Source organism: Dromaius novaehollandiae, chromosome 7 (assembly GCF_036370855.1).
Source record: "Dromaius novaehollandiae isolate bDroNov1 chromosome 7, bDroNov1.hap1, whole genome shotgun sequence".
NCBI classification, from domain to species: Eukaryota; Metazoa; Chordata; class Aves; order Casuariiformes; family Dromaiidae; genus Dromaius; species Dromaius novaehollandiae.
Window position 1 is genome coordinate 26,748,337 of NC_088104.1, and position 12,406 is coordinate 26,760,742.

A 12,406-nucleotide genomic window follows, 5' to 3' on the forward strand; every position below is an offset into this window, starting at 1 on the left:
TAACTGCTGTGTGCAGTTTAACCAAGAAGAATTTAGCTTATCTATATATAACAGTCTGCACGGAGATCACAGTGATATTACTAAGTTTCTGTTCAGGCTCTTCTCTCATATACTTCAAAAAGGTGTATTGTGATTTGTGAAGAAAAAAATACTTGAACAGGAACTTGTTTCATACTGCACTCCTTTATTTAACAGTAAGCTGTAACAGCTTACTGCAGAGGCCTGATCCTTTGCCATGCTGAGCACTTCCTTTACAGAGCTGGGCAATCTCAACCCTAAAGTGCTTCCTTCTAGCTGAAACTGGAATACTGAACACCTAAATCTAACCGTAGACCACCCAGATTTCCTGGATTATATTTTTGGCTAGTATAAGTCAGTTTAACTCCCCTGACTGCCCACTGCTTGCAGCATTAATCTGAAGGGGATGGAAAGGGTTGCAGTCATTCTCTTTTCCTACTGAAATTTGAAATCAAGTTTTCCCATGTAAGCAAGATCTAGAATTTGGGTGAGTTTGAAGGAAATCCAGGGAGTCAGTACACCAACCTCTTTTTATATTCCCTTACATTACTCTTTGTCAACCAAAGCATTTCTAGTGTTTCTTTGGCTAGAGAAACTTTACCTCCGAATGGAAAAAGTCTTAAATGGAGTGGAAATAACCCACAAAGGACAACATATAGCACAACTGACCATTCCTTTTAGCACACTATTTTATGTCTCTTTTCCAGCTGGGATGCATCTGTAGGTATTGCTCTAATTGACCATTTCTTACATAATACTACTACTGAAGCATCACTACTACTACATCACATCATACTTTTGACATATATCCTCATGTTATTTTGCTGACTTTCTCCTGGACATCAGAAATTTTGTCAGTGGTGTTCTACAATTGCCTATTTTGAGTTTATATACACTTAGTGACTAACACCATTGTCACTGAATGTTATGGCACTTTATGCTGGTGACACTTGTCTGCTCTTCAATCATTTCTCCAGAAAAAGCTGGTCCTATTCTCCTTTCCATTTTTTAAGATGAAAAATATTTGTAAAGAATATAGTATATTCTCAGTGTATTGCTTTTATCCATAAATTTATTAGAAATGCAATGTATCTGGGTTTTATTATAAAGCAAAAATGCAATATTTTTTATTCTAACAGAATTGATGATGGAACTGGACACACTTGACAATGCAGTGATTTGAATCCGAGTATATCAATTAGATGATCTGAACTGATTTCTCTAATGGCATTTTCAGACCTGATTAGAAACATCTTTAACACTTCCAATATGCACTGTAATTTCTGCCTATCACACTGTTAGTATTAAAGTTTTGCATGAGGAAGTGGGGGGAAAAAGACCTTCAACCTTCATCTTTAAGAAAATGGCTCACAAACCCTCATGTTGCATTTGCATATTAAGGAGAAGTGTATGTTTGTAATAGCCTCTTTAGAACAGTTTCCATCCAAAGTGACAGAAAATCTGCGGGAGGCAAATGTACCTATGAAGCTAGGCAGCATCATTCTTAGTGATCTAAAGCTAGTAGCTACTGAACTAGGGACAGATGAAAATTAACGTAATACCAAAGCAATGGAATAATTTCTTAAACCACAAAAAACCCCAAAATGCTCATTCCTACTGGTTTTAAATGAAAGGGTTTTTTGAAAGACCATCACAAAATACAGAAAAGTTCCTTAGCTGGTTACTTAAATACAACTATTCAAAGATCAAAGCTTTATTATATTACCTATCCTCTTCATTATGAACAGAGATTAAAAGAACAGCACCAGAAAAGGATATGAACCAAATACTGCTCTCATTTACATCAGTATGAGCCTAGAGTAATACCTCTGACATCTTAATTTAGAAGTACATGACTATAATTTACAGAATTTTGTCTTCTTTAATAACCGTGTTTTAGTTTTATCTTTAGTGTAGAAAGGTGGTTGATGCCATGAAGACATTTTCAACAGCTCTAGTGATACCAATTTCTCAAGAGGCATACTGACATTAAAATGTATTTTACCTTTTCCAAGCAGGTGCCAGTCAGAAGCAGCTGAGAATAAATAGCTATAGAATTTCTGTGAAACCATGTAATTTTTAAGACAGCCAGATCGATTTGACATTCCTTGCTTTCTCCATGCCTCTGTTCTCTGTCTGCCAGGACATCCAAATCTCACGTCTTACCATTCTACCCAGGCACAAGGATATGCTAGTAGAAACTGGAAAGAAAATGTCCATCTCTGTGCGGTACTTTGATTTCCACCCATAATTTCAGTTACTGCAAGTAAAAAAAGAAATGTTTGCTGTATTTTGGTAAAATCTAAAGCTATAATTTTAGTGAAAATGATCTAAACTTGTGCTTCAAGTTTCTACATATTTTTATCTTTGCAGCAAAATAGGAAAAGAACACATATGGCGGAAAAAAACTGTCAAGCAAATAGTAAAATGTGCACACTATAAAGATAAACAATGCAAATGCAATCTATGATACTGAAAACATACTCATTTTAGAATGCAAATCTGTTTTTACATGAAAGAGAGACAGTCCAATTACTTCTGTCTTTAATCTTTTCTTAAAAAATAACTTGCAGCCTTTCATATTCCATATATGCCGCTATTCAATTGTTTCATCCAGAACCTTCACTAGACCTCAGAAGGAAAGAATCAGAAGCGCGAATGACAAGCACGAACTTTCCGAGTCAGGCATCCCCTTTCAGCTTACACTAAGCCTTGGAAGAATAAACTTTGTCAGAACAGCTGGAGCTAAGTCAGGAGTGCTCCTGAACTAAAAGCTCCTTTGTTCTTCCCCAAGGCCCTCTGGAGCTCTCGCCAAGAGAAGCACCTCGGCATAAGCATTACTTTGGTACTTGCTGATTTTTTCCTTAACAGCCTCCACTAAATCTGCAGTCAGAGGCGATAATATAATTAACTGTCTCCAGTTTCAGCACATGGAAACTTAAAAATAAAACCAAGTAACAGTTTAGATATTTCTCTAATTCTGTAGAACTTAGAAATACATATTCTAAAACAATGATTTACAGAATGCAGCTTTGACATCTCTTGGACTCTTGCTGTGCCTTCAAAATAATGCACCAAAACACGAGGTAGTTCATTTGAGTCTTCCCACATCTTTTTCTGGGTTCTCTACTGGGTCCTTAATGTGGTGGAATGGCTTAGCCCCAAGTCACTTATTCCAAGAGCTGGAATCACTGCTGCGACACAACTAGCAAAGCATGGCTAAAAATCAGCTGAGGTCAGAAGTCACAATGAATTTCTAAATCTCAGAACTTAAGGATGACATGGGTATTGCACCTGTTTAAACGTACTGAAAAACAAACTGCAGAGCTCTTCTAATAGTTAGAATATTCTCCTCAGATTATAAAGAAATACTTATATACTGCATATTCAAAGACTGTCTTAATAACAGTCACAGTACAGTATGGATGGTCTAACGATATGAGCAAGATTTGTAAGGAACGTTAACATCTTTATCACAGTTAAAGTGTGATACTTTGCCTTGCAAACCTCTTCTTTCTAATAATTCAAGAGGCAATATTGGCACCGGTAACACTAAGAAGTTTCAAAAATTTTTGTTACTGAAAAATGGTGATAAAGAATACCATCTTTCATCTATAAAATTTCTCTTTAAAGATCAGTGTAAGCATACACGTTTTTCCTGGTATAATCTATTCAATTGAAATTGTGGTAATGAATTCAGGCAGTAAAAACCCCCTGTCTTTTGCGCACCATTGATTGACAGATCACCAGGAAAAGCACTGCATTCCATATTACTGCACCTCTGAGGCTTAGGACTGGGTGGGCAGTAGCAGTCTGACTTTGCAAATTTCATTTTTTCTGTGCTGCAGACTTCAAGGGGCTGATGAAAGTGTGTGGGCTGGTTTGGCTGCGAGCCATGCTTTTTCCACACATCACTGTGTCTCCTGCACTAATGACTCACACCTGCACATGCTGCTATCTGATTTCTAGGCAGAGATGTTTATATACTGGAACTGCAGGGCCAAATCCTGGTGGTATAACTATACGGATCATGATTTACCTAAAGCATCTGCCTGTGAAGCACAGAGGATTTGGGGACACTGAATTCCCTCTCCTTTCAAGTGCCATGAAAACTGGATGCATTTTCTGATAAAACCTGCGTTGCAGTTTTATCTCAGATCTGTAGTGGTCTGCATGTGGTGAAGCACTGCTCTACGAAGGCAATCACAGACCTCCGAGTTCCATTTGACACAGTAAAACTTACTGCTATCTTCTCTCACAGCAGGGTAAGAAATTATTTTCCAATACAGGCTATTTAGACCTGGAGACTTATCAGTTGCAGGCCACTGCAGACAAAAAGATATTTTATTTAAGTGAAAATACTGTCGCTCCAAGGTTTGTGATTACAGTCTTGCCTGAAGTCTTTCATTCACTGGTCCAGAGAAGGATTCACACGGCACTACAATTTCTGCTTTCAGACACTTCCCCAGTGTTCAGTCTTTTGCTAGTTAAGATTGCAGAAGCATCAGCCTTTGGTAGCAATTACATATCTCTTCTTTTCTCCCTCCTCTGCAACTGGCCATGAAATGTTTTTACTACAGCTTTGGATGAGGCCATTTGTCTTCCTTTCCTTCTTTGGGGTAATTTGGTGAAGGGCATAGAAAAAAAACAGTTCAGAACAACCGTCTGAATGACCTCTCTGTGAGAACAGCATTATGAACCATACAATGAGTTACATCCTCAGAGCATAAAGTAGTGATTTGTTGCAGTGTAAATTTTGAAGGATGTTAATCTTAACACCTATTGAGTACACAGCCTGCTGCATCTTAATGCTGAAAACCATACTGCGTCTTAGATCGCAGATTAAGGTGATTGTGTATCTAAACAAAGCTGTTTAAAAGAAAAAAGCTTTTATATAGAAAATTGGGTGAATAAGCAAGCCCACAACAGTTATTTATACAGATATGCATTTTGCTTCCAGCAGCACAAAATTCCTCCACACAAACTTATGTATACTTCATTGTTTGCTTCAAAAGAAAAATGATGAGGTATTAATATTAATGTGGCTGTTGAACTGCAGACTGGAGGGCATTTGATTTCAGGTTGTGTTCAGAAATCAATATACCACTGTCGTTTTTGGTGCAAATCTACTGATGTTAAGGGTTTACTTCAGCCTACACTATTAACAGTTCCATCTCGGGCCAAATTATTTTAAACATTTATACAGAACTCAGCAAAACAAGGCTCCACTTCTTGTTGTAACCTTTAAGTAGTATCATAGTTCATTCAGCCTTAAATTGATTCCATGGTACCAAAGAATAAAATACCTTCCAAACCAAGATATCTGTCTTTAAGTTACAGAAACAATAGGATCACAGTCTGCCCTGTCGTTGTACAGGCTATTCTTCCCTCCAAGATATATTATTAAAAATAAAAAATACAGGAAAAATAGTGTTCAATAAGATTTGAGTAGAATTGCTCTTCGTTTATCTCTGTAATTTTGGAAAGTAAAAGCTGTCATTAAAAAAAGCAATGAACACTATCTGTTTGGGTAGAATGACCAAGGAGAGGCTGAATAACCAGGGAAGTGCCCCAAGTCATACACCTTTGCTTCTTATGGCCGTGCAAAACTGCAACAGGGGTGCACAGAGAGAGAAATTGAGATTCAGCTCACTACACATCTGCCCACATTTGCTCTCCTTCTGCTTTTATTTCTTCTCCATGAGTTTAAACATTTTCTAAATGCTCAGTATCTTTATCTTAACTTTATCTGCGTAAGAAACCATCAGCTCTTAGCTTAGATTCTTTTCACAGGCATTCAATCTGGTCGCAGTCCTCCCACTCATTTTTTTCTTTTCTGTCTTCTTTTTCCAGTACTGGTTTACTCTCTTTTTTCAAAATTCTTATTTCCAACTCCTTTGTGTAAGAAACAACAAGTTTTAATTCAGCTATCACTTCTCCGGAAAAAAAAAAAAATCACATCTTACTTTTATTTTTAAAAAAATCAGGAAATCAAATGTATTATGATAAGAGATTCACTATTTCAGAAAAGAAAGTCCTCTCTTTATCCATAGAACAGGAATAGCCCAGAAAACAACATGTGAGTTTTGCACTCCAGCCCATCAATAGTCTTGAAATTATAGGCAGAAATATTTTTTAATCTTGGTATTTTTTTTCATTGGACTGACAAAATTTTTACCATTATCTATGTGAATGTGGGTTTTACAATGTTTCTGCGTAAATGAATTAACAGCATAAATTGATTTCACTGAAAAAGACCAATAGGTGGTGCCAGTACTATCAAATCTGAAGTACCAAAAGCTCTATATCCTCATAGAAATTGCATCAGGCATTTAAAAAATCTTGCTGCTTCTTTTTTGGGCAAAGAGATTGTTGTATCTGAAAGCAACTCAGTTTTAATTAGCAGCTATAAACCAGATTGCAGCTGCTGTGAAAAAAAAAAAAAACCAACACTTTTCATTTGCCTGTTTCTTACAGCTGATGGTCTAACACAAAAATGGTTAGCCAGTTTTCTATTAGCATTACGCTTCCCTCCGTCCATCCAACTCTACCCCATGCAGATTCAGTGAGAAAGTCAGAGACTACATCTGTACTGATCAGAGAAAGCAGGTTCCAGAGCAGGGGGGTGACTGACTGTGTCTGCCCCCCGCCACGTGGCCAGCAGGTAACCCCTGCCCCACCAGGTGCCCGTCTTGCTGGTGGCAGAGCAGTAGCAGACAGTGCGGGGACACAGGCCCCACTTCCACTGGAGGGAATATTGCCGCTGTGCCCGCAACACGCACCGTAAACAAACCCACCTGAGACCTCTCATGGGCTGCCTTTATACCCCTCACCCCTCCTCCCCAACCTTGCAGGTCATAATTTCCTTACTGCTCTAAGGAAAAAAAAAGCAAGTCACCTTTGCTTTACTTACCCCCCACCTACTGAGCTACCTACTGTACAAAAATCTGGTGCAAAACCAGAGCAGTCTTTCTTTTCTTCTCCCTCCTTACCTATGCTTTGAGCAAGAAGTACTGAGAAAGCAGACCTTGCTGTAAACTGGATATGTAAGCCTGAGCAGGGCTCAAGAGCACGAGAACAGTTTAATTCCTCCTTCTGAGGCAAGCAAAACTATTACAGTCTAGCTCTCAGCATAGTTTTTATTTCTGTTTCTCCTCCCCCCCCCCCCAAATATTTGCTCATTCTATTCCTGCAGGCAACTTCTTGAAGTCAGTGGCATGGTTTGCATGGATGAAGCATGCAAAATTTTGTACTTTTGCCAAAGTCTATGTTAATGCTTTCTTTTTTAATTATTCCATTTTCTTCCTACCCTATTTAAAGTATTTTATTTTCTAAGTAAGAATTCAGATGATCTTTTAAACCCTACTGTTCTCACCTGGCTAACAAAAGCACTCTAAATGGAATCAGTAGTTCAGTATGTCCATTTTGAAATATATTTAGATGTTACATTTGAAATATATTTAGATGATACACTTTGTTTTGAAGTAACTAAAAGTAGGATCTTGCATCAAGCCACAGGCTAATATAGCTGCTGACCTGATAAGCCAAAACATTACAGGTACTTTAGGAATGTAAGTAATAATATTGAAAGAGAACTATATTTCAAAGCTGCACGTGCATATAAAACATCATATATTGATGCATAGTGTTTCCTCAGTGCACATATGTACTAATTAGCAAAATAATTGAAAATGTAATAGTTCTCCAATAAGCAAGTTCAATTACACTGAGTTCTGCATTAAAAGCCTCTTGAAATGGATTTCCAATTGAAAATTTATGCAAAATTCAAGTCAAAGGGTCTTTTATCTCACACAAGAGCATCTCAGGCTGATTTTTGGGTCCTAAGATGCTACTTCGGTTCATGAGTAATAAAAGAGTTTGCACTGAAATTTACACAGTTGACATCCAGCTCACCCACCAAAGCCTGTAACGGTGCAGCTGTATCAAAGACTAGCTGTGTGTTCAGCTAGCACAGTGGGTGCCATGATTAAACACATAAAATAAAGAGTATAAATTATACATATTTTCATGCTGTTACTAGGTTGCTCACAACTACTTCACGTAGCAAATGTATGTTAAAGTGATCATTGTAGGAGTTTTACAACAGAAGTAAAAACCACCACAAATCAAATGTTATGATTTATACAATGATCAAATTCAGTGTTTCTAAGCACTTCAGTATGGAGGTCACAGATGAGGAAAGTGGACATAACAACGTACTGTTCCACAGCACCCCAAACTCAGTACCGCTTCCTATCCTCACGCATTAGCCAGGCTTTCTTGCACATTGCTCTTGAGGTCGGTCTGATTCTACAAGGGCTTTGAAGCTCCTTGTGGCTTGTGCTAAATCAGTTTAATGAACCCCCAAATCAAAGAGAAATTCCTCAACCACACTACACGGTAGTGCAAAGTTTCAGAAAACTAGGCTTGTAAAACCAAGAACAAGGAGATTTTGTAACCTCTCAAACAGTACGAATTAAAAGCAATACAGTAGATCTGAAGACTTCATTTAACACACACCTCTGTGTTGATCAGAGAATCATCAGTAGAGTTGGAAAGAGCACCTGACTGTTGCAATTAAACATATGTTTTTTCAGATTTTGGTAAGCTGTTGTCACCCTTATTTTACCATGATTATCTAAGAGGGAGAAGAATCAAATGTAAGGAATGGCAACAGTATCAAATACCAAACTATATGCAAATAAAAAGTTAAGTCAAGGAAACTTACTTGACAGAACTGTTGCACCACCTTAAATCCTTTAGCATCCATACAGGAACAGAAACTCTCAGTTATTCCATCCATAAGCTATCAATACAGTGAGTACTACACATTACAGTTAGGATTATTTTACAAAGACAAATGTAACATTAGTTGGTATTTTGCAAATTTATACAGACGATACCTGTATCATGATAAGTCAAGTAACCATCTGCTACCATCTGCTGTTATCATGCACATAAAATAGAAAGGAAATAAACAAAAGATAAAAGAAAATACAGACAAAGTGAGTAGTTTTCGTATTTCCTGATTAAAGTTGAAATAGAATATTATTTCCAAGCTCAGGACAAACTTTACTTAAAGGCTCTCCAAGGTCAGAGCTAATTGCTGTCAGAAGCAACTTCTCATTGCAACAAGAGACTAAAAACACTGGCTAAGAAAAATCAATTCTGAATCAAAGAGATTATGCTATCTTATATGTGTTTTGGCTCTCTGAAACACAGTCATAAATCATTGAACCTAGTGCCTCTACTCTATTTTGTGGAATTCTAAAAGACATCTAAGGCAACATAAAAATACATCAGCTGATAACAAATTCTTCCAAATGTTCCTTTTCTCATTCAGTTTCCTAAGATCACCTAAACAATGAATCCATGAATCAAACCACTGCATTCGACGTTGCTACTTCTGGTTCTGTAAACATTTTATTTAGAAATCCATTTGCCTATATACACACAATCACAGAAGACGAAATATGAGTATCACAGGCTGACCTAGACCATGGCTGTGCTTTTCTTTTTAATGGAAAAAAATGCATAAGGGCAAACATATAACCCATAAAGCTTCGGTCCCACATGCTGAGCGAGTCAAAATGAGCACAGGTGCATTCCGTTCGACTGAATTCAGTCATTCACTTCTCTTCTAAAGCTGTACTTAAACTGACTGAGATGGTCACATTTGAGAATATAATCATCATACATTTATTTTCTCTCTTATTCATGGAAAAGAAGATTAATTCTAATGATTAGGACACAAAGGAAGTAAACAGCATTCTGGTTTCTTTCTCAGCTCTACCACTAACTTGTTGCATGACCATAGTCAAAACAACAGCTGACTCTGTAAAACAAAGGATAATTACACTTACCTAACGCATGTGTTACTGCGAGCTACTGCTTCTAAGTGAAAGTCACTGTAAGATTTCACAGTACTACTAAAATACCACAGAGGGCAAGGAACAAAATGGCATCATTTCCCAAATAATCTTCCCTTCAGATTTTCCCTCTGCTTCCATATGTCTTCAGAACTCAACATTTCACAGTGATAAAGCTGTCTGCATAAACGATGCATTTTTCCCTGTTTCCCCCAAGCAGCTCCTCCTTTCCTCCTCCACTTGTTCCGCGCTGCGGAACATCCAAGCCAGTGGATAAGCATTGCTTATTTTCTGTTAGTTACCGCTGTGGATCACAGCATAGGGCTTCAGAAGTGCCAGACCTTTTCACTGTTCTGCAATTGAGAAAAAAACATTAACGTTTCCCTTCTCTAGGACTCTGAGTAGCAGTGACAAGGCTCTACTATCTGCTTGGGATGAAATCTCTCTGTAAAGACTGCTGTATTCAGATGATAACAGTTGGTAAGTGAAGTGTCATAAAGTTAACCTAAAGTCAAGGAAACAGAAACCGTGGCTCTCCATGCCAAAATTTTGCCCACTGTGTGGACAAGTGTTTTGAAAACTGACACTTCCACAGTCATCTGCAGTATTTATTTACATGATGACAAACATTATGCTTCCTACTATAACAAAACAATCACTTGACTTTTCACCAGTGGCTACATTAGAGCTAGGAGACTAACTGCAATAAATATATACACAAATAAATATCAATGAAGCTTGATTCTGAGTATAAAACCAATTTCCTTCAGAAGTGTTTGCAAGAATGTCAGTGGAGGCTGAACAAGTTTACCAGTGAAAACATTCAGGTAAACAATGGATTTTAAGTGACTATTGGAGAATACTGCGGGAAGGCTACACTTGAATTTATAAGCAATTCTTTTTTTTTTTTTAAAAAAAGCTTTCCATCTCCACACAGTATATGAAGAAAGACAACTGGAACAGCATTACATTAATACCAGTAGCAAGCTGATATTTTGTGCATTCCCATAAAAAAGAGAAATGCAAAGGGGGAGCCATCAGTCATCTTACACTTTGTGGGTTTCCAAAAGTCAAAGTCAGATAATGAATGGCGATTACAAATGCCTCTGCAATTTCTCAAAAGCCACAGTGAAATTCTTCATCAAATGCATGGGTCTGCTGATGTTCCAAAGTTGGGAAAGGCCTCGTCTCATTGAGTAGAAGGAGTTTGTTCTGACCAGGGAAAAAGTAATACTGAGGTAGGAGGTATTAATTTACTGTTTTTATCTAGACAGACAGAAGCACTAAATTTAATACACTGATACCCCCTTCTTTTTTGACCCATTTAGTCAGCTTAATTGTGGTTGCAAGCTGGTTTCATTAAAAGGAGGAGTAGATGAAAGAAGCAAGTATTGTTTTGAAACAGCATTATTTTATATAAAGAGGGTATTAAGTCTCATCACCATGAATCAAGCAGGAAATAAGCAGGAGAAGGTTTCTTTGCTCTAAGTGCTAAGCCTCTTTCAGCTAGGCTTTGGACTACAAATTTTATTCCTCTCTTACTCAGGGCCATCTCACTAGTACATGCCCATGAACGTCTCTGTTATTTCTGCTTACACAGGGCTTCTCAAAACAGCCAGGCATGTTCGACGCACGCACCTTTGTTCTGAGGTGTGGTAAGTCCGTGCCCATTTGGGAACATCTGCTGTCTTAAGCCTTATGTTCCATGAAGGAGCCTAACTGCTTCATGTGGCTATCAAAAAATGAAAAGCAGTGCTTAAAGCTACCAACTTTAAGAAGGTTTAAACCAACACCTGGCAATACCGATATGCACATTTATCATGCACTTACTATTCCATTAACTAAAGAAAGGAAAAGCACTCTCCTTGTTTTAGGTATGAATAAGAACACTGTTGCGATTGTGCAGATGACTCACACCATAAAGCACAGGGAGACAAAAAGTCCCTTGATTTCAACTCTACAGAACAACACATTCATTTACTTCCAGCTGCATGGAAGTCTATAATCTGAGTGCCCGAGCGCGCTTTGGATGTGGGCTGTGCGCATTCTTAAAAGCTGTTAATACAACTGGCGAATTGTATTAATCCCAATTATTTGTGTTATACTGTATAATACAAAATACAATTGGGGTCCTACTTCAGCAGCATTAAAAGACATGCAGAAAGTTAAACCCTAATCTGCAAAACAGATTGCATTTCTCACCAAGAGTAATGGAGTGTTCCCTGTAAACTGAAAGAGGGATTTTAGTTAAAATGGACTGATTCTGACCTTTTCTCCCCTAGTCTCAACTCAGAAGATCACTGGCACCTCCCCTTCTCCGTAAGTCAAAGGACAAAACATATACAGACACAAAGCAGAGAGACGCGGGTGTACACGGATAAGGCAGTAGCCCAGACTGCAAGGCAGCATTCGGAGCTCTTACAGACTGCAGAGACAGCCCAGAGAAGCTGCAATAAATCAGACTTGCTGAGTTTCTGACTGTTCTAATGTCTGCTAAAGTCTGCAATGACATCCCAAGT

General features: G+C 37.9%; 1 protein-coding gene across 2 annotated transcripts in view; it reads right to left on the reverse strand.

The window, feature by feature from the left end:
• PDE11A (phosphodiesterase 11A) overlaps window positions 1-12,406 on the reverse strand; it is a 144,859-nt gene that overhangs the window by 89,421 nt on the left and 43,032 nt on the right. The gene's annotated exons all lie outside the window — the stretch shown is intronic.